The sequence below is a fragment of the Pteropus medius genome, unplaced genomic scaffold (assembly GCF_902729225.1).
Source record: "Pteropus medius unplaced genomic scaffold, Ma_sr-lr_union100, whole genome shotgun sequence".
In the NCBI taxonomy this organism is placed as follows: domain Eukaryota; kingdom Metazoa; phylum Chordata; class Mammalia; order Chiroptera; family Pteropodidae; genus Pteropus; species Pteropus medius.
In genome coordinates this window covers 602,541-621,354 of record NW_024351730.1, presented here as the reverse complement: position 1 = coordinate 621,354, position 18,814 = coordinate 602,541, and the positions used below count along the sequence as shown (strand labels likewise).

The window sequence follows — 18,814 nt, the reverse complement described above, 5'->3', positions numbered from 1 at the left end:
AAAAAAACCTGAGGTCCCTCTAAATCTAAAAGATCCTCTAAATCTTAAAGGATAAATTTTAATTATAGGTGTAGGGCTTTCAAAGCATTAGGTTTCCTTCATTGGGTCAAAATATCAAATCATTTTACTAGTTTGATTATTAACTTCACACTATAAACTGAACTTTTTATTATAAAAATAATGTATGCTAATTACAGAAAATATGAAAATCATTTTTAAATCATATGTAATCTTTTCACAATATGTGATTTTTTTCATGAGTATAATTGCACAATCTAGTTTTTTAAATGATAACTTTTAACATATTGGTTTATCTACCTTTATATTCTAAATTCATGTATAAAAAATGTATAGACCTTTTAAAGAAAAATATATAATTTTACATTCTGACTTTTTTCATTTGTCATTAAACATTCTTTAAAAACATTTTAATAAATATTCAATAAGACGAAATATAATTTATTTAATTATACCTTTCTGTTGGACATTGTAGGTAGTTTTTAGGTTTCTCTATTATAAAAGAAAATCATTGTGTTGAAAAACTTCATTTTTATAATAAAACTCCTCTTATTGTTTTCTTAAGAATAATTCTTATTCACTCATATGTGAGATATAAAACAAAAAGCAACAAATGAACAAGCAAAAATAACCAAACAAACTCATAGATACAGACAACAGAATGGTGGTTACTAGAGGAGGAGGGGGGTGAAGGAAAGACAAAGAGGGTAAAGGGGATCAAATATATGGTGACAGACGCAAACTAGGCTTTGGGTGGTGAGCACACAACAGAGTATACGAATGTCGTATTATTAAAGTCGTATACCTGAAATTTATATAATATTATTAACTGATGTTACACCCCAATAAATTTAATTTAAAAAAATTTACATGATGTAAACTTTAAAACATACATGAAAAGTAGAGATAATACATACATACATATAATCCATTTGTTCATCACCCAGCTTCAACAATTATCAGCTCATGCCTAATCTTGCTTTTCCTCTCTCCACTCAATTCTCTATCTTACTTCTTTCCAACTCTTGATTATGTTAAAGAAAATCTCATACATTCTGTAAACAATTCAATATGTATCTCTGAAAGACAAAGACTGTCCTTTTTCAACATAGCCTTAAAACTAAAATTACAGTTTATGGCATAAAATAGAGAAAATTTCCATTTTTATTTAACTTTAGTCTTTTCCTTAATGGTTTTTTGTTTTTGTTGTTATTCTTAGAAAAACTGTCCTTACTTTATAATTTTATAAAAATTCACCGTTTTGTCCTAAGATTTTAGTACACAGCCTTTGAAGAAAGTTTTGAAAATACAAATGGATAAAAAAACAGTCAAATCTCATAACTCATATACATCACTCTCAATATTACAGTGTAGGATATATTCTGGAAACATTTTAAAATTTATTTTTATAAAATTATATCATATTTTGTAACTTGATCTTAATTTGTTATAAATGTCATTTCATGTCAATAAATATTGACATGTTATTTTTTAAAGATGTATAATATTCTATTGTAAAACTATATCATAATTACTTTTACTCAATGCCATAATTCTAGATATTTAGATTGAGTGAAATCTTTTCCCAATGTAGGTAATCGAAAAAATATTGAATCGTTACATTATGCAGATACTGTATTTGGCGCTGAAGATACAAAGGTAAGAAAACACACACACAAAGGATAATTATTAGAAGGGGTCAAAGACTATGAACGTTATAAGGCTATTTATTCATACTGCTCAGTTACTTGCTGTTTTTCTGAAAAGAGATTTCTTAAAACTGTCTAAAACAATTCAAAATAATAATTTAGAACAGAACCTATTAAATGATGAGAACAAAGGATCATTCAACTCTTTTTTTCTGACTGGCTTGTGGTACTGTTTATAAATTGTATTTTGGCTAGTATTCTATAGGAAAAGAAAGAACTTGATAATAAATTTAAAGATTCTGATAAGACTAAAGACTGTAAAGGTAACTAAATTTGTTTTGTTATTTACCCTTCACGTTACCCTAGTGATTACTTTGTTAAAGACGCAGTATTTAAAAATTGTTAAGCACTCTCAAAACTGGCAAAGAAACAAAAAGTATAATTGGTAGATAAAATAATGAGCTACGTATTTGTTGCAAAATAAAACCAGTCATAACCAAATATATAAAGGAAGAAGCATTAACATTTAAATTCCAAATAGTGTGAATGAATGTAGGAAACTTTAAAAAGTCTGATCATTTCAGCCCTTAAAGAAAGGGCTGGTAAATTAGAAGACGCTTTAAGATAATGTAACTTTATAAGATTAATTAGTCACAGGTTGAAAAACAAAAAGCAAACAAGAACTTGGGCTGAAAATGCTGGTGATCTTTTTTTTTTTCATGAATCCAATTGCACAATCTAGTTTTTAAAGCTGAAAATCACAAGAGTCTAGCCCCTATTATTTTTCCTTCTGTATATGTGTTTGGGTCTTTCCTGGATGACATGTCAAATGGGTAGCCCTTGGGGAAATCCAAAATTATTGGTTTGGGTTTTGAACTTTTGATCCAAGTTTTACGTAGAACTTCTCTGCTGCCATGCAAAAATTGTCCATGTATTTTCATGGCTCTAGAATTTAATAGAAACATTGTCACAATCTACATTTTGAAATTGCTTTTCCTGAGATGTAGAGGGTGAAAAGAAAGAAAAGACAGCTATAGGGCTCAGAAAAGATACCATAGTTGTCCTTCATTAACGAAGAGATCCTTTTAAGCATCCGCTGTATTTCTATTATATTAGGAAGCAATGCCTACTTTAAGTTTCTTTCTACAGATTTCACACATTTTGGAGGGAAATCATTAGGATGTTGGCATTTTTAATACATACAAACTTAATTGTAAATAAAATATGTACATGTACATTTAAGTTAAATGGCATATGACACATTTGCTACACTGTATATGTTTTATTATTATATTTTTATAGTCAAGATTATTGCAGATATTACCAGGTATTCTGTCTGTAGAAATGTAGTGACAATATTATTTTAGCAGATGTAAGAAATTGTGGTACTAGCAATTCATAAGGTTTCTCTGCCTTTTCTCCTCCTATTTCCTGTATATATGTCCAAAACCCCCCTTGTTACTCCCTTATCACAACCCCAGGAAGAAAGAGACAGTGACTATCAACACAAATTTCAGCAAGTTACTACCCAAACATATTGGGGCTTGAAGAAAATCAGGTTTTATACAAAAAAATATATACATAAACACCAAATGGATTTCTAGACCCTTTAAGGGCTTTTGTAGTTGATAGCAGTAGTTTTACATCATTTAACTTTTAATCAAAATGCATGGCTTTCCTTTTCCTTGTTAAAAAAGAATAATCACAGGCATTCTTACATTTCTAAATCATGGCTGAGATCATTTTTAGCTCACAATTGGAACAAAAACAGGCAGAATTTTTTGTAGCAAATGAGAAAAAGGTTCACGATGAGATATGTGTATTTAGAAGTGCTCAGGAAGGTTAACAACCGAAACAACAATGGGGAAAGCAGAGTAAAAGTAGGGATCCTGCCCAGAAGAAAGGATCCTGTGAAAGAAATAAAGAGCATCAAGAAAGAGATCTGCCAGTCAGTTCTCTGCATCAGCAACTAGGTCACTCAGTGTAACGACAAAGCAGGAGAACCCATGTCCAGGAGACAAGAGCGGTAGAGAATTTGCTACCAGCCTTTGGTGTACATTTCTGTTTTGTAGGCTGTAACTGAGGATTCTATGATACAGTATTATTATTATTAAAATGCATTGAATGTATTAGATTAAAACACATTGAATACATTGAAAAATGCATTGGATACATTGAATTGAAATTGTCAGGAGACCTGGGTCATGGGTATACAACAACTAAAATGGTTGTGGAAGTTGAAGTGCACTAATTATTGCATATATTTGTTATAGATTTTGCTTTTCTGCCTCAAAAAAAAGATTTATAATTCTTATTATGCCAGACCAAGAGAAGCCTGAATTATATTTCACAATTTATTTAAGCAATTGCACATACTTTTTCTCTGGATGGTCGAAGATGGGATACATTTCCCCTCCCCAACCTGTATCTCTCTACTCTATCACAATGACATAACATGGTCTTATCAATTTCAACAGAGCTGGCTAATTTAAACAGATGGGTTTGGGGTAAATCATAGCCCGCCTGAGCCCCTATCATTGTCCAAGTGGACAGGAAATTAACAAGGCATGAGCTTTCACCGAAAACACCCAGTTCCCCAAATTGCAAGTCAAGTATCTACTAACGGAAAATGGCTAACTGGCCTTCCACGGTCTAAAGGTTGCACAAGAAAACGATCATTTCCGAAGTCTTCGAGGCCCAAACGATGTTCAGCTTCACATAGGAAAACATACATTTTACAATCAGGAGCAAGCATATGACACACCGGCTAAAGCCGTTTGCCTCTAAACGGCTAAAGCCGTTTGCCTCTAAAAGCAGCCTGGCTGGGTATCGTACTCAATTAGGAGCATCAATTGGCCCTACACCACTCATGACCCTCTGGAGGTGGCCAGATCAGTATTTACAGCCTGCATTTCTTGTGCTATCCAGGTACCACATAATAGTAAATAAGACACTGAAGTAGGATCTCGAGAGATGGCTTTCCCAAAGGGGAACAGACCTTGGCATCATATAAGAGAATTCAGAATCAAGAACTTAAAATATTAGTCACATATTCTCTGAAAAAAAAAAAAACAAAAAACAAAAAACAAACTTTATCCCCACATGTTTACTCAACTTAAGGATCCAATGCTATAAAACTACACACACATCTGCCATTTTGTCCTCATTTTAGCCATCAATTGAAGAGTCAGCATTTCTCTTTAGCAGCTAAATTCAATACCAGCAATAACTTGCTAAATTCAATACCAGCAAAACTTTCTCAACCTCTGCAAGGCCTCCTCAGCCTCTGCAGCAGGAGTTATTACTATGAGAGTTCTGGACTACTGGGAGTCTATGGATAGGTTTTAGAGGATCCCTAAATCCCCTAAAATTATATGGCAAATGTGCATGTTCCTGTATATGTGCTTTTTCTCAAAAAGGAGGTTTTAGGTTCTCATCAGATTCTCAAAGGAGTTTGTGACCAAAAAAGTGATTAGGAAACACTGCTCTGGGTATAAGCTAATCAGTCCATGAAAAATCCTGTTAAAATGGGGAATAGGATAATCACAAGTGCTTGTGGAAGGAGATTTTACTTCAGGTGTCAGATCTTTGCACATCTAACAGACTCACAATTGCACTCCAATGCTAAAAAAGGTTATTGATTTATTCTTGGCCATGTGTCAAGATACTAGTGATGCTGATGACAGGGAATGTGAAAACCTTTTTAAAGTAAAAAGATCATCTTCAGTGTAAAACTGGAAGAATCCAAGATATTAAAGTCTATTTGAGAGCTTGTTACTATCACTAAAATTCTTCCAAAGCCAGGTGAAGTATATAATGTCAGTACCATGGCTTCCACTACTGCAATGTCATTTACTTTCAATAAGTTTAGTTTGTGACATACTGTTGTCATGGCATATGTCTAATTGTTATTATTATTTTGAATGCTGAAGATCTATATTTAAGTACTATATTTCATCAAAAATTAGATCTTCTTTCCTACTCTAATGTAATGTTATCATACAATAAGGCCTTAAATGTTTTCTGGACAAAGCACAGCATATTCTACTCAAGTTTATTCTTAATTTCTACCTCCCAGTGGTTTGAAATAAAATGTTGGTGGGCCCTAGACTCTCCCTGTGACCATTTCTCTCTGTGCTACCCACTTGTAGTTCCCCTTTCGCAACTACCTTCACTTGGTCCAAATGCCTGTTTAACCGTAGAAAGGAATTTTGTGGAACAAATGATATTCTTTTAAGGAATATCATAAGTACAGCCTCCTGTTTTTAGTTTGTTTCTATAGATTTAACAAAATTCTACAATTTTACCATTCTAATACACCATTTTTTATCTTTACATTTAGTCCTCATTCATAATGAAACTAGAATGTAAGTGAAATTTTTAACCCTGATTTTCTTACTTAACACCATATTAAATATATTTTCATAATTATCATAAATATGATCTTTAATCACTATAAAATATTCCATGGAATTAATGCTGCCAGAATCACTATTGCTTATGTAGGTAATTCTCATATTTTGCTGTTATAAATGATAATACAGTGCATGTTATTTTCTCCTATTTTGGATTATTTAGAATAAATAATTATTATTATTTAGAATAAATTCCTGGAGATGAATTAATGGATCACAGTGTATGAGTATTTTAATGGCTGTTAACACATAGTTGTATTTTACAGAATTCCCTGGTGGTATGCTGGTAATGTTTAATACACTCTTCTCAAAAAAAAAAAATGTGAGGAGACTGATTTATAGTGTTCGCCAATGTCCATGGTGTAAACACACCCATCATGGCTAGTTTCAAGCTACCAACATTACATCACTCACTGAATGCAAAGTTGGAAAGATATGCTCAGTAGCACACCATTACATAATACTTTTATCCTATGGATAAATTGGAGTAAATAACTTCAAGAGCATAGATAATAGTGAAATGTAGTAAATAATTAGGAAGTAATTAGTTTTGAGTGACTTATTACCTTTATTTTCAATATAACTTATTTAACTGTGACTTCTATAATTCAATTTTAATGGTGGATGTGTTTAAGAACCGGCTTGCAAAATTTCTGTAAATGTTTAATCAGCTTTGCAAGCAAGTACAGGGAGGCTCCTACACACCACTACAGATATCTCACTTGATATTTTGCAGAGCACATCTTTTTTTTTCATTGAAGCCATTGAAAAATTCACTTTATTCCCATCTGTGTCACAAACTATGCTTTTATGCTAGCAGATTTTGCAAATATATAATGAATAAAGCAATGCAAATAAAAGAGCAGAAGGTTTATCTGGGTCAGTTAATTCTGTCCACCCTCCCCCAATTTAGGCAATACTCTCTTCATGCATTCATTTTACTAGCTTTTTTCCATGGGGTCACCTATAAAAACTTGATTATTTATTTACTCAAACAATGACTGAATAGATGACTGTACATAGTTCTCATGGCAAATGTGATGAGAAATGTATTGAATGTTACTTAACCACTCTCTTCCTGGGTTTTCTTTTCTACGAAATGGGGAAGAGGTCACTGCTGACTTCGGTTTTACAAGAAACTAAATGTAGAGATAAGAAGGCTTCCACTAATGGTCTAAGAAGAAATTGAGCATTCCGTAATGCTTTGAAATTTTCTTCTCAAAGCAATTCATTAGTATTCTATTTTACTAAAAAAGAGAAATAGGAGAGTGACTTGGCACTTACTTCACTGAAATCAAATTCCTTTCTTTGGGCTCTCCCTGAGTAATAATGAAAAGCCTAGGTAGATAGATAGATAGATAGATAGATAGATAACATTATAGAATTTTTAACCTGTTCATCATACATACGTGTTCAAATGTAAATATGGTTGACACAAACTAAATATGCTCAAACCTTTGACTCAGTCATCTCACTCCCAGTAATTCTCCAAAGAAATAAATTCAAAACAATAGGAAAATACATTTGCGTGACCATATTAATCACAAAAGAAGGAAAATCATTTTGCCTTGTCTACGCACTAACTCAACTTGCCATCTCAGTGCTTGGGGCCCTGGTAGGAGAGTTCTGGATTAATGACCCCCAAATGCTCACCTGGAGAACAACTGTCTCCAAGTCACCTGGGGGGGAAGGGTTTTTATTTATATTTATATTTATTATCACATGGACCTTACTCTAGGGTTGAGCTGTGATACATATTGCTAGTCTTTAAAAGTTCTCAAGTCCAGCCAGCTTTAAGAACAATGATTCTGGGCCACTACCAGACAAATCAACCCATCTATGTACATCTTTCCACATCCGAAGAACAGAATGACATTTTCTTATGCAAGGTGTCAAGAAGTTCCTCAGGACATTCAAGCAGCTGCTAGAGTCAAATGACTAAAGAACTAGGGGGAGCCTTTGTTTCTGGCACCCTTCTACCTCCCTCTATTCACCCTTTCCATCTTTCACTGCCCACCCTAGGGCCCAGTACTGCCATGGTGCCTCCCAACATGCTCCATTTGGGCACCCATCCTGACTTGTGTCCACACTTTTCCATACACAAAACCCCAAACTTTCCTCTCTTATATTAACAGTAGGGCTCTAGAAGGAAAACCATATTACAATTTGACCAAAGTAATCTGCATGTATAATTGAGAACTCCTTGTATAATGAACATATAAGCCATGTTTGCATTTTTTTAAGGGGGGGTTACTAACCCAAAAGAATCTCTAATCTGAAGAATGGAACAGGAAAGAAGGATGCTTTTTAATCTTGGCTTTCACCCAGATCCAAACATCTAGAACCAACCCAAATAAGCACTTTAGGCACTCATTATCAAAATGGTCCCAACTTCTGAATAGAAATAAATTTTAGCTATGCCTTACTAATACTAAAATTCAAATATAATCAAATTAAATATTTGATTTAAGCTGGCCAAGGAAGAAGAGTCACCCTCTCTGACTCTATTTCCAAGCACTACTGTAATTCCATCCAAAGCATTCAGAAAGCAATATCAGCCACAGATGCCCAAAATAACCTGGCAGTCATTCAGAGACCTGTCTGAGAATCTGATATGGAAAGGCTTAAAATACCAATTTCTAATCTGTTTTTTCTTTTCATATGCGTTATTGCTATAAAACATTCAACCATGTACCTATTCTATACTTAGTGCTCAAAAAATATTAATTCCAAGCCTCTTCCCATCAGCCCCATTTTCTTTACAGATATCTCATTCGCAGGCCAGGGACCATATCATTCTAGTATCCCTAGCCAAGTCCTTAATAAGAATCATAAAAGGAGAGTTTATTTTATGCCAGGCACTATATCTTAATTTCATTTTATCCCTCTGAAATAGGTATTTTCAGTTATTATTAGAACTATTTTACAATTTTTTTTAATCTGAAAATTGAAGAAGTCAAGTAATGTGTTCAAATTCTTGGAGCTGAGAAGCAATAACACCAGGCTTCAACACAAGGCAATCTGGTGCCAAAGTCTGAGTTTTTATCTATCATACTGTAATTTCGTTATTATGTGGACATTGATATCTCGTAGTCCAGGAAACAAAAGTGCTCTCAATCATTAGGAAAAGAGCAGCAGCATATCGATAACATCTCATTCAGACATGCAAAGGAAGTAACACATATTTCATGGAACTTCTGCACTGGCATTTGAAGAATAGAGACTTGCTTGTAATTGGTCAACCAGCTCATCTCCCACTTTAATATTGGATGATTGAAGGGACTCCTTAAAATGTAGTAACCAGAAATAGAAGTCTTACAGGTATCTCAAGCCATATGACCTTTTCTCTACATAAATGGTATACTAAGGGAAAACAATACAAGATAAGTGAAGGATAAAGCTGTGGAGATGCATAAAGCAACCCCAAGGATGAGAGACAAGCATCTCCAGGCTCCCTCTCACACTGAATTTTGTCAGACTGCGAAAGCTGAGAAAGAGGAACCTAATGGCATGAGAAGACTAGAAAACTATTGAATGGAGTCTATTCTCTTCAGCAGCCCCTCGAGGTCCTCTATAACCTGTCTACACTCTAATTTTCCTGTCAGTGTGTAAAACAGACTTTCTTTTCTTGGGACAGTCTCCTCAGGTGAGCTGGTCAACTGCTAGTCAGTCTCACCTTTGTGCCTTTGCCCACACAGTTCTCCCAGTGTGAATTAACCTTCTTCTTCTACTCGAATGTCATATCTTTCCAAGGCCCATGTCTTCCAGACTATTCCAGCTTACCCTCATATCCCCTGCTTGGACCTCCTATTACCCTTACAGCCTATGCTGTCCCATTCATCACTTAATTCTCGTCTTGCACTGCTTCCTAAATTTTACTTCTTACCACGACTACTAGATAATAAGGTCCTTCGAATATAAAGAATATAGAGAATTCTTTATATTTCTTTTTTACCATCCACAGCACCAGCTCAGAATTAATAACTGATTATCAACTACTTGTTGCTTACTTCAATATTTCAATGACAGCTTTGATTTAGTAAAGCACCGAAAACTAGTGATTTCTTAAACTGTATTTAGTTACAACCCGGGCTACTGACTGGTATTCTCATAGCATGTCTCCAAATCAAACCACCTCAAAAACTAAATTTAATTAAAAAATATATACTTATCATATACCACTTTTAGAAGGAGGACTTAATTGGCAATAGGTAAAACAAGCTAAGAATTTCAGGTCTAAATCTACATCATTTGGATTTTGGTTGTTTCTTTTCTGAATTAAAAAAAAGATAACTCACATTTGCACAACTTAGGGGATCTTTAGATTTATTTAATCAAATGTAGGGTGATATTTAAACTACCCAATTTTTTTCAATTACAGTTGACATACGATATTATATTTGTTTCAGATGTATGACATAGTGATTAGACATTTATATATAATTTACAAAGTGATCATTTTAATAAGTCTAGTACCCAGCTGACACCATACTAAACTATCCAAATATTTGAGCTCAGTGATAGTCAATCACAAGTCTATGAATTCTCTAGGAGAATATCTGGAAAACCAAAAGCCAACTATTATAACATTTAATGTTTCAAAAACTATATGCATCTTGTTAGGACTTGGGCGGGGGGTAGTTGGATATCAGAACAACTCCCCTTTCTCTCATAATTTGGTTCCATACTTTATGACAGGTAGAACAGGGTAATTATTATGTTTAGCCTAGAGTAAAAGCTAAATAAAATTGGAAAGATTTCTTTTGACACTGAAGGAATATTTTTAAAGAAGCAAAAGTCTTACCTGTTGTAGAATGCTGAAGACATTTCTTGACAAAATGACTGACTCCGGAAGTCAGAGCTGTTCAATGTAGGTGAGTACAAACAAAAGCAGCCAAGCCCTTTCTCTGTTATAATTTCCTTCTAAGATCAACCTTTCCTTCCTCCCCAAGAATATAACTGATTCACATAGGAAGGATTAAAAATATATAAGAGTTGTTCTGGTGGAGATTCCAACCCAAGATGGTTGGGGTGAGTGTACGTGGTGACTGAGGCAGCAGGAACCATTCAAATGTGACAAAAGAGGTTAGCAAGTTCCTGTGCATAAGTCAATTTCCTGTCGCTGGCTTCTCTGAAGTAGGGGTTTCATTTGTGTGCGTTTAGGGCTGTGTGTGTGTGTGTGTGTGCGCGCGCGCACACACACACACACGCACACACGTGCACGTGCGTTTCTCTGACAATTTGAAAACTTCCCCAGATAAGAGGCAGATAAGGTCTTTGCTGCATGGCTGGATTTGTGTTTAATATATCAACCCTCCTGGGACAACTTCTCCTCCCCATCCTTCATTTCCCATCAGCAAATCACCTACATAAATCTGAGGAAAGGAAGAGAGAAAAACCAAAATGACTCCTTAAGGAAGTGAAATAAAGCAGAAAAAGGGAGGTAGGAAAGTCCATCCATTTGGTTAATTTAAACTTCGAAAAAAGCACCCTAGAAGTTACAAGTCAGCTCAATGAACATACTAACTGTAGAGAGAAACAAGCAGGTGAGTAGTTTGTTTTGCTTTGTTTTATTAACAACTACCAAATAATAATTTGGAAAAAACAGACCCAGCCATCGTGAGAGCTCAAGCAGCTCTGCCGTGCATTCACCCTTTTATGGACCAGCACCTGTGTTGTGAGGGATGTGACTGAGTTGTTTTCAAACTCTTCAAAGTTTCATTATTTGCCTCTAAACACAAATTTATTTGTTTTCTCCTCCAGTGCTATTCAGGTGGAGAGACCATCTGCATGTAGTTTATGGCTAAATTGCCTAAACCAACAAATTAAACTTTCATGATGTGGTCACATTACCCTACATCTCAAATCCCTGAATAATCATAAATCCTACTGTCCAGGGTGAAATCTTGGTCAAAATACCTATGTGCCATAAGGATAAAGTCAATTCCAAGTTAATAAACACTTATAGAGCCCCTACTATGTGCAAGATCCAGCGCTGGGTGTTGGGGTGGGATGGGGATGCAAAGATGAACGAGATGAAATCTCTTACTCATAACGATCAAAATCAAGTGAAGGAGAAAGACACGGACATAGAGGAGACACTGTGAGTTAAGCTCTCACATGAAGAATCCTGGGACACAGGAGTCAGGTCAAAGGAAAGTGTATGTAACCATCTTGTCAGTTAAAATAGCCACTGAACCTTGACATGGATTCTCTCACAATATTGCAGGGAGCCTTGGATGATTTCCGAGAGATCAGACCAGTATGCATCATTCACAGGCCATCCTTATCACTGGCAGACTCTTAAATGCTGTGCCTGACTGTGCACTGAAGATAAGTGCAAAGACCAAGACAGACCCTGACCTCACAGCACCTACATCCTAGTGTGGGGGAGACAAACAAAAACATTCAAATATAATACAATAATTATAAATTGTAGTAATTATTACAAAGAAATCAGAGAAGAAGCTGAGCTAGAGAGCAAGACAAACTCTACATCCTAGAGGTGGTCAAGGAGGACCTCTTTGAGCAACTGACATTTAAGCTATGACCTAAAGCTGTGACTCTTAGCCCCAGCTAAAAATTAAAATGATCTAAGAAGCTTTTAAAAGTACCAATACCTAGGCCTCACCTCCCAGAGATTCTAGTTTAATTTGGGCATCAATATGAACTCTCCTGATCATTCTAATGGGTCACAACCACTCTAATAATGAGAAAGAGGTGCCTGGGGAGAGTAGGAGGAAGGACATTCCGAGCAGAGGCAACAGTATATGCAAAGACCCTGATGTGGAAGAGAGCATGCCATGTTTAAAGGCGTGAAAGAGGATTAATGTGTCTGGTGTGTAGTGGTAGCAGGAAAAAAACGGTGCAAGATGAACATTCTCAGAGATGGACACACAATTACTAAGCTCATAAGAGACTCTTACATGAGCCCAAGTGTCAGTTGGTTAATGTGCAGTAAGAACTCCATCTGCCAAGGGGAAATCCTTGAATCCTCTGACAAGCACATTATTGTCTTCTAGAAAATTCTCCATGGAAAGCCAGATCACCATCATGATATTATTAGATAAGCAGGACATCAAAAGATTTAGGGCAGCTAATAAAAATGCATACATCTTAGCAAGATAAAACAAAATTTTAAAAAATAAATAAAAAGATGAGGCCAAAAGAAGTAAAAATAAAAATTAAGCTAAAACCAAGGGATGAGATTGATATGATTCTAAGCTTATCAGCAACCAGTATGAACCAGCAAACACTACCACATAGAAAACTGAGTGCCCGCTGGATGAAAGGGAGTGTACTGCTCAGGATGGCGAGGTCTTCCTGGCTTCCCAAGGTGCTAAGAATAAAGAGGAACTTGGCACCTGAATTCTCATAGAGAGGACATTACAATAGAAGTAAAACGCCAACCTTAAACTAAACACAGCCAGCAACAAGTCTTGTGAGGTAGTTCCTTACATTTTCTCTCAATGTAGGCCGATTTTATCTCACGAAACGATCAACTTAAAGCAATTCCAGGGAGCACGTAGGGGAGGATGTGAGAGAGCAATTAATACACCGTGTGCTATCCTGGGACACTGCTTTGATTGACGATTTAATGCAGAGATGAAGATCGACTTCAGATATGCTTCAGAAAATTCAGGATGAAAGAGCTTCTAAAAGATTTGGAGTGGCAAAGACTTCAAAATTGGTTGTATGTCCAGCTAGAGATCCAGTGGTTCTCTCAGTGTCCCAGTGTTCCTTGAAAAAGCAGAGGAGTTGGGTAAGGACAGCTGCCTGCATGGACAGCAACCCCTTTTGGAAACAAAGCAAGAGACACCACAAGCACAGTTTATAATAAGTTCAGGGCCTCAGGCCTTGAACAGTTTCCCCACAAAGGGGCCTACATACTCCAGAGTCAGGACAGATGAGTGTGTCTACAGGCATTCCCACCTCATCCAAGATGGTTCTGGAAAGAGCATTACCAGGTCTGGCTGCAAGACTCCCCTTTCTCTCTTGGCTTCTCATCTGACCACCATTAGTCTTCTGATGGACTTGCTCTCTCTCTGTATGTATAGTTTTGGATGTTCTCATATAGTCAGGCTTTGTGTTTCTTCCTGCTCTTGAAGGTGAGAAACCATTTTTCTTATTGCTTCTTATACACCTCTAATTTTTACATATAATTTATTCTCAGAGGGGATTTTTTTGGGATGGGGTAGGAGGGATTTGAGGACAGCTAGTTATCTAACTTTCTTCTTTTCATCTCTCTCTCTCTCCCTCTTTCCTTTCCTCCCCTGTCTTCCCCCTTATCCTCATTCTTTTAACAGACAGGATTAGTGGTAAGGAGAAGAAGTAAATGACTTAAAATACGTGTACACACTACATGCTTACAGACACACACACACACACACACATACACACACAAACATCCTGGTGTGTCAGTTCTGATACTACATAGTCCAGTCTTGGAACAGAGGTGAGGGAAAATCCTGGGGAATTCAGAATGTGGGAAGGAAGGAAACTTCAGGTGTGGAGGTCCTAGACCCTTACCAGGAACCAGACCCTTGTAAGAAGCCATACTCTGGGGAGCCTTCCATGACTACCACCTTTCTCCACCACAAATGGTGTTATATGCCTTCCCTTGAACTCCCACAGACCCTTAAGCTAACACCACCAGAGCGCTCACCAAACAGCCCCGTAATATCCAGTTGAGAGGCCCTCAAAGCCCAAGGCCTGGCCTTGCTCACTGGGGCATCTCAGGCACTAAACAGTCACTCAAGAATCATTTGCCGAACAGCAGATTGCTTCTCTCATCTAATCTTCACAATAGCCCTATGTAGTAAACATTTTTAAGTATATTTCACAGCCAGCGAGACCTCAGCTGGTAAAACAAAATTCTAAAACCTAAGAAAAGCAAAACAAAGATTCACCCCGTCCATCTCTCTTGGCTTTTCATACCACTGTCTTCTGACTATGGAGAGCTGGGCCACTGTGGGGAGGGAGGGGCAGCCCGACAACAGGCCAAGGGTCCACTTCTCTCTCCTGAATGCCCCTCCTCTGAGATTCCTGGGCAAAAACAATTCCATAAAGGTCTCAAAAACACCTTCATTTGAAATGTCCTCTGATACTGCAGAAGAACAATTTATTTTCTCTTTAACAGTCTCCTAAGAACAATGACCTCTCTTATTGAGGATTTTAAAATAACAGGACAACCTTGTGTACCCTGAACTCATGCATAAGCGGTATTTTTGCTCATTGTAAAGATGCTCTGCCCTTTATACCAGATAGAACTCGTAAAGACAATGGTACTTGCAATAAATAGTAAATCTTGGAAATATTGCCATATCGATGTTTCCAAAACACTGCCATATCATTTCCTAAATTATTTTTACCCTGTATTAGTAAGATTCCTCCGTTCTTACTATTAGCTTATTAACTGAAATGATTTAGATTTAGTGGGTAGCTTTCAATGTTTACACATGCCCTCATTTGTGATATGCCACCTAATAAAATATTTCAAGGGGTTCTGAAGATGGAAAACATGTACTAAAACCTTGTTGAAAGCTTTGAGTTTCAAACTCAGGACATTAATTACACAGTAGTTATTACCCAGTTCCTCACTGGGTGATGAACAACTATATTAAACCGAAGCATGCATTCCTTCTGATTGAGACATTTTGTGATGGGGATTATAAAATGTTAGCATTTGATAAGAGAAAGCTTAATTCCGATGTGTAATACATCCGTGTAAAATACATTAATATAAAATACTCTTTTAAATTCTAAACATTAAAACATCTTAGAAATGCCACCGACCAGAAATCACGTAAATGATTTCCTCCTTTTGTATTTTAATTCATTATAAACAATAGCTTCCCTAACCAGATAAGAATATCAGTTCAAACATCTTCTAGATTCCTTCTTATAGCCATAAACATAAAAACATAATTTCTCCTGCTGTTATTCTCATTATCTATTTTCTCTTTAACTATTTTAATGTAACATAACATATTGCTTTTTGTTTCAGTGACTGTTAGGTTCTCAGGATTCTCATCTGCCATTTTTATCCTGGTTTGTTTGCCCTGTGTAACTGTATTTATCTAGCAAACATTTACATACTTGTTCATTTTATTGCAGAGCCATAATTCATAACCGTGTAGGGTCTTGTTACAGAAGATAGCACTCAAAGTAATCATTCAAGCTGCGATTCTAAAATTAAGATAGATTTTTTTTTTTATCTGTCAAAGCACAGCTAATGTAGTCAAATGACCATCCTCCTTGGTAGTTGGTGCACTTTTTCAACATTGCAGACATTAGTCAAAGCACTTCTAGAACCATTTTACAACATCTTTCAGACACAGTTTAATAAGCTACAAAAGAAAACCAGTATCACTGCATTCTATTCACAACTTGTTTTGGACCCAAAATATAATCTGGCTTGGTCACCCACCTTATTTGCTGGATGTAGCTCCCAAGGGCTGTTTCTCAAAATCAGATCTACCCAAAAGGCAAATATTTGCTAGCACTGAAGAAGTTTTAAAAGAATGTGCCTCATGCTCTGAGGGCAAATCCAGAAGAGAGTTTGAAACATGATTTGAGTGAGAGCAGCGTCTTTGAGTCAAGTGCGCGAACTCCCAGGGGACTTCTGCAAGACATACAACATTTGCTCTGATGTAGAAATTCTGGTTTGTTTAAAAAAGAAGGAGAAGGCCATCACTGCTTCTTCTCATATTCATATTTTACTCGTTACCTTGATAGAGATCTTCGGTTTGGGCACAAACATCTCAGGGTAACTGCAACTCAGCACACCTGCTTAGAGCGGGGGTTGCAAACGTTTCAGTTATAAGACAAGGCTCATTGAGAGTTAACTTGCATCTTTTCAAAATAACAGATCTCCCACACAGTTCCAGAGGGAACAGGTTGAAGCTTATACCCTAAGGCAATCTGAAATTAGTAAGAACGAGGCCCTGATCTTCCCATCTGGAAAAAGGGCTTAATAATATCTACCTTGAAAGGGTTTTGTATAAAAGCTGTTTTGTCCTTGGAATATAGTAGACACTCACTACATGGTAGCTATTATTAGCCACTCTTGTTTTGGACTTCGGTCTCTGGAGTTTTTTTCCCTTCATCCCAACCCCCTCTTTGAATAACAACTGTTGAATTTCAGAATTTGAGAAACTTTGCCAGGCCCAAATTCTGCTTTAATGAAGTCATACAAGCTTACGCATCATGCATATGATTCTAATGTTATGTGTTTATTGTTTCCACAGTTTAAAAAAGTCTAGAAATTTTTAAATCAGGTTGTTAATGCTACTTTATTCCTTATGCAAAATCTGAACAGACTCTTCAGAAATGCTTTCTGAACTCATCTGCTCACCACACTACAAACACCTTTAGATAAATGAGTTTATCCTTTCCTTTCTCTTTCAATAAATATTTATTGAACACTTGCTATAAAATTTATGGAGCACTGTGCTAGGTAGGCTCTACAGAAACAGCTGTGAAAATAACCACAAAAATAAAATAACCTGCTCTCATGATCTCACATCTACTGGAAAGGAAAATTAATGAACATGATAATTTAGTAATATAGAATATGCAGTATGCTAATTACTGAAAGGAAAATAAAGCAAGGTAAAGGGATAGGAAGCTTGGGTGAGATGCTCACTAAAAAGGGTGGTCAGGAAAGTCGTCAATGAGAAGATGAGGGAGGTAGGTCTTTTTTAAAACATCCAATAGCCATTTGAATGTTTAATGGTCCTTAACCTCAGCATATATCCCTAGATTTAATGATCATTTGACTACTCCACACTGATAGAAGGGCTATTTCCTCTTCTGCTCGTACCTGGGAGAGAGAGGTGTGCAGCACTCTCCCAACTAGAAGATGATCTTGTGCAGACTCACCTCCCAGCTCCGGCCCTCCTCTTAACTGCTCATGTCTCCACTTTTCCGGTCCTTTATGAGTCTCTTCTTTGAATCTTTGTAAGTGATTTTTATGATGACTGCTGACATCTAGAGAGAAATACGACCAGAGCTAGGTATCTAGTAGAAAATTCTAGGGTAGTAGGAACTTTTTAAGACACAGTGTCACAATGCTGCCTCATCCTTCAACTTATTCTCTGCTCCCTTGATCTTCCTTACCAGGTCATAATAATAACTTAATCATGCTGGCCTACCATTTGTTGAGCATTTAACATGTGTCAGTTAAGCACTTTATATGCATTTTTTAACCTACTTCCTTACAATTATGAGATAGGTACCACTATCTCTGTTTGCAGAGGAGGAAAGTGAGGCACAGAGAGAGTTTACGTATCTTGCTGAAGATCATGCAGGCAAAAAATGGTATCGCTTGATTCCATAGTCCATCTTTACATTTCTTTATAATAGTAGCCAGTTGAATTTTGCCAATATCTTTGGTACCCTTGACTATAGGATACAATTATATCATTTAAATATTATTTATTAGGTCTCTCACATCAGGTGGATACCCCAACATCCCAAGCCTGTTTGCCTGATCCTGAATGGCTCATTAACAAAGACTGATTTTAAACTTCAAAAGCTGTCGTTATCCTCACCTAAAAGAACAAAATATTTTCCTTTACACTCTTAAAAAATAGTTTTTTACCTTTTTTTATCTTTTCCTAAGATGCCTCCCATTTCCTGCTTTAATGTATAGGCATGAATTTTAGACATATTAATTTCTAACTGCTGTTTTTATTAGCTATTGCCACTATATAAATAAGCAAGAGGAAT

General features: G+C 36.2%; 1 protein-coding gene across 2 annotated transcripts in view; it reads right to left on the bottom strand.

Moving 5' to 3' along the window:
* Positions 1-18,438, bottom strand: part of RHOH (ras homolog family member H) — a 43,971-nt gene extending 25,533 nt beyond the window's left edge. Inside the window, exons 1-2 of one of the 2 annotated variants that reach the window (XM_039845014.1) lie at positions 16,512-18,438; positions 10,887-15,127 (exon numbers count right to left, since the gene is read on the bottom strand). The gene's annotated coding sequence lies outside the window, so the exon portion shown is untranslated. The remainder of the gene's footprint in view (positions 1-10,886; positions 15,128-16,511) is intronic. The other variant, XM_039845015.1, reaches the window with a different exon arrangement.
* Positions 18,439-18,814: the final 376 nt, after the last annotated feature.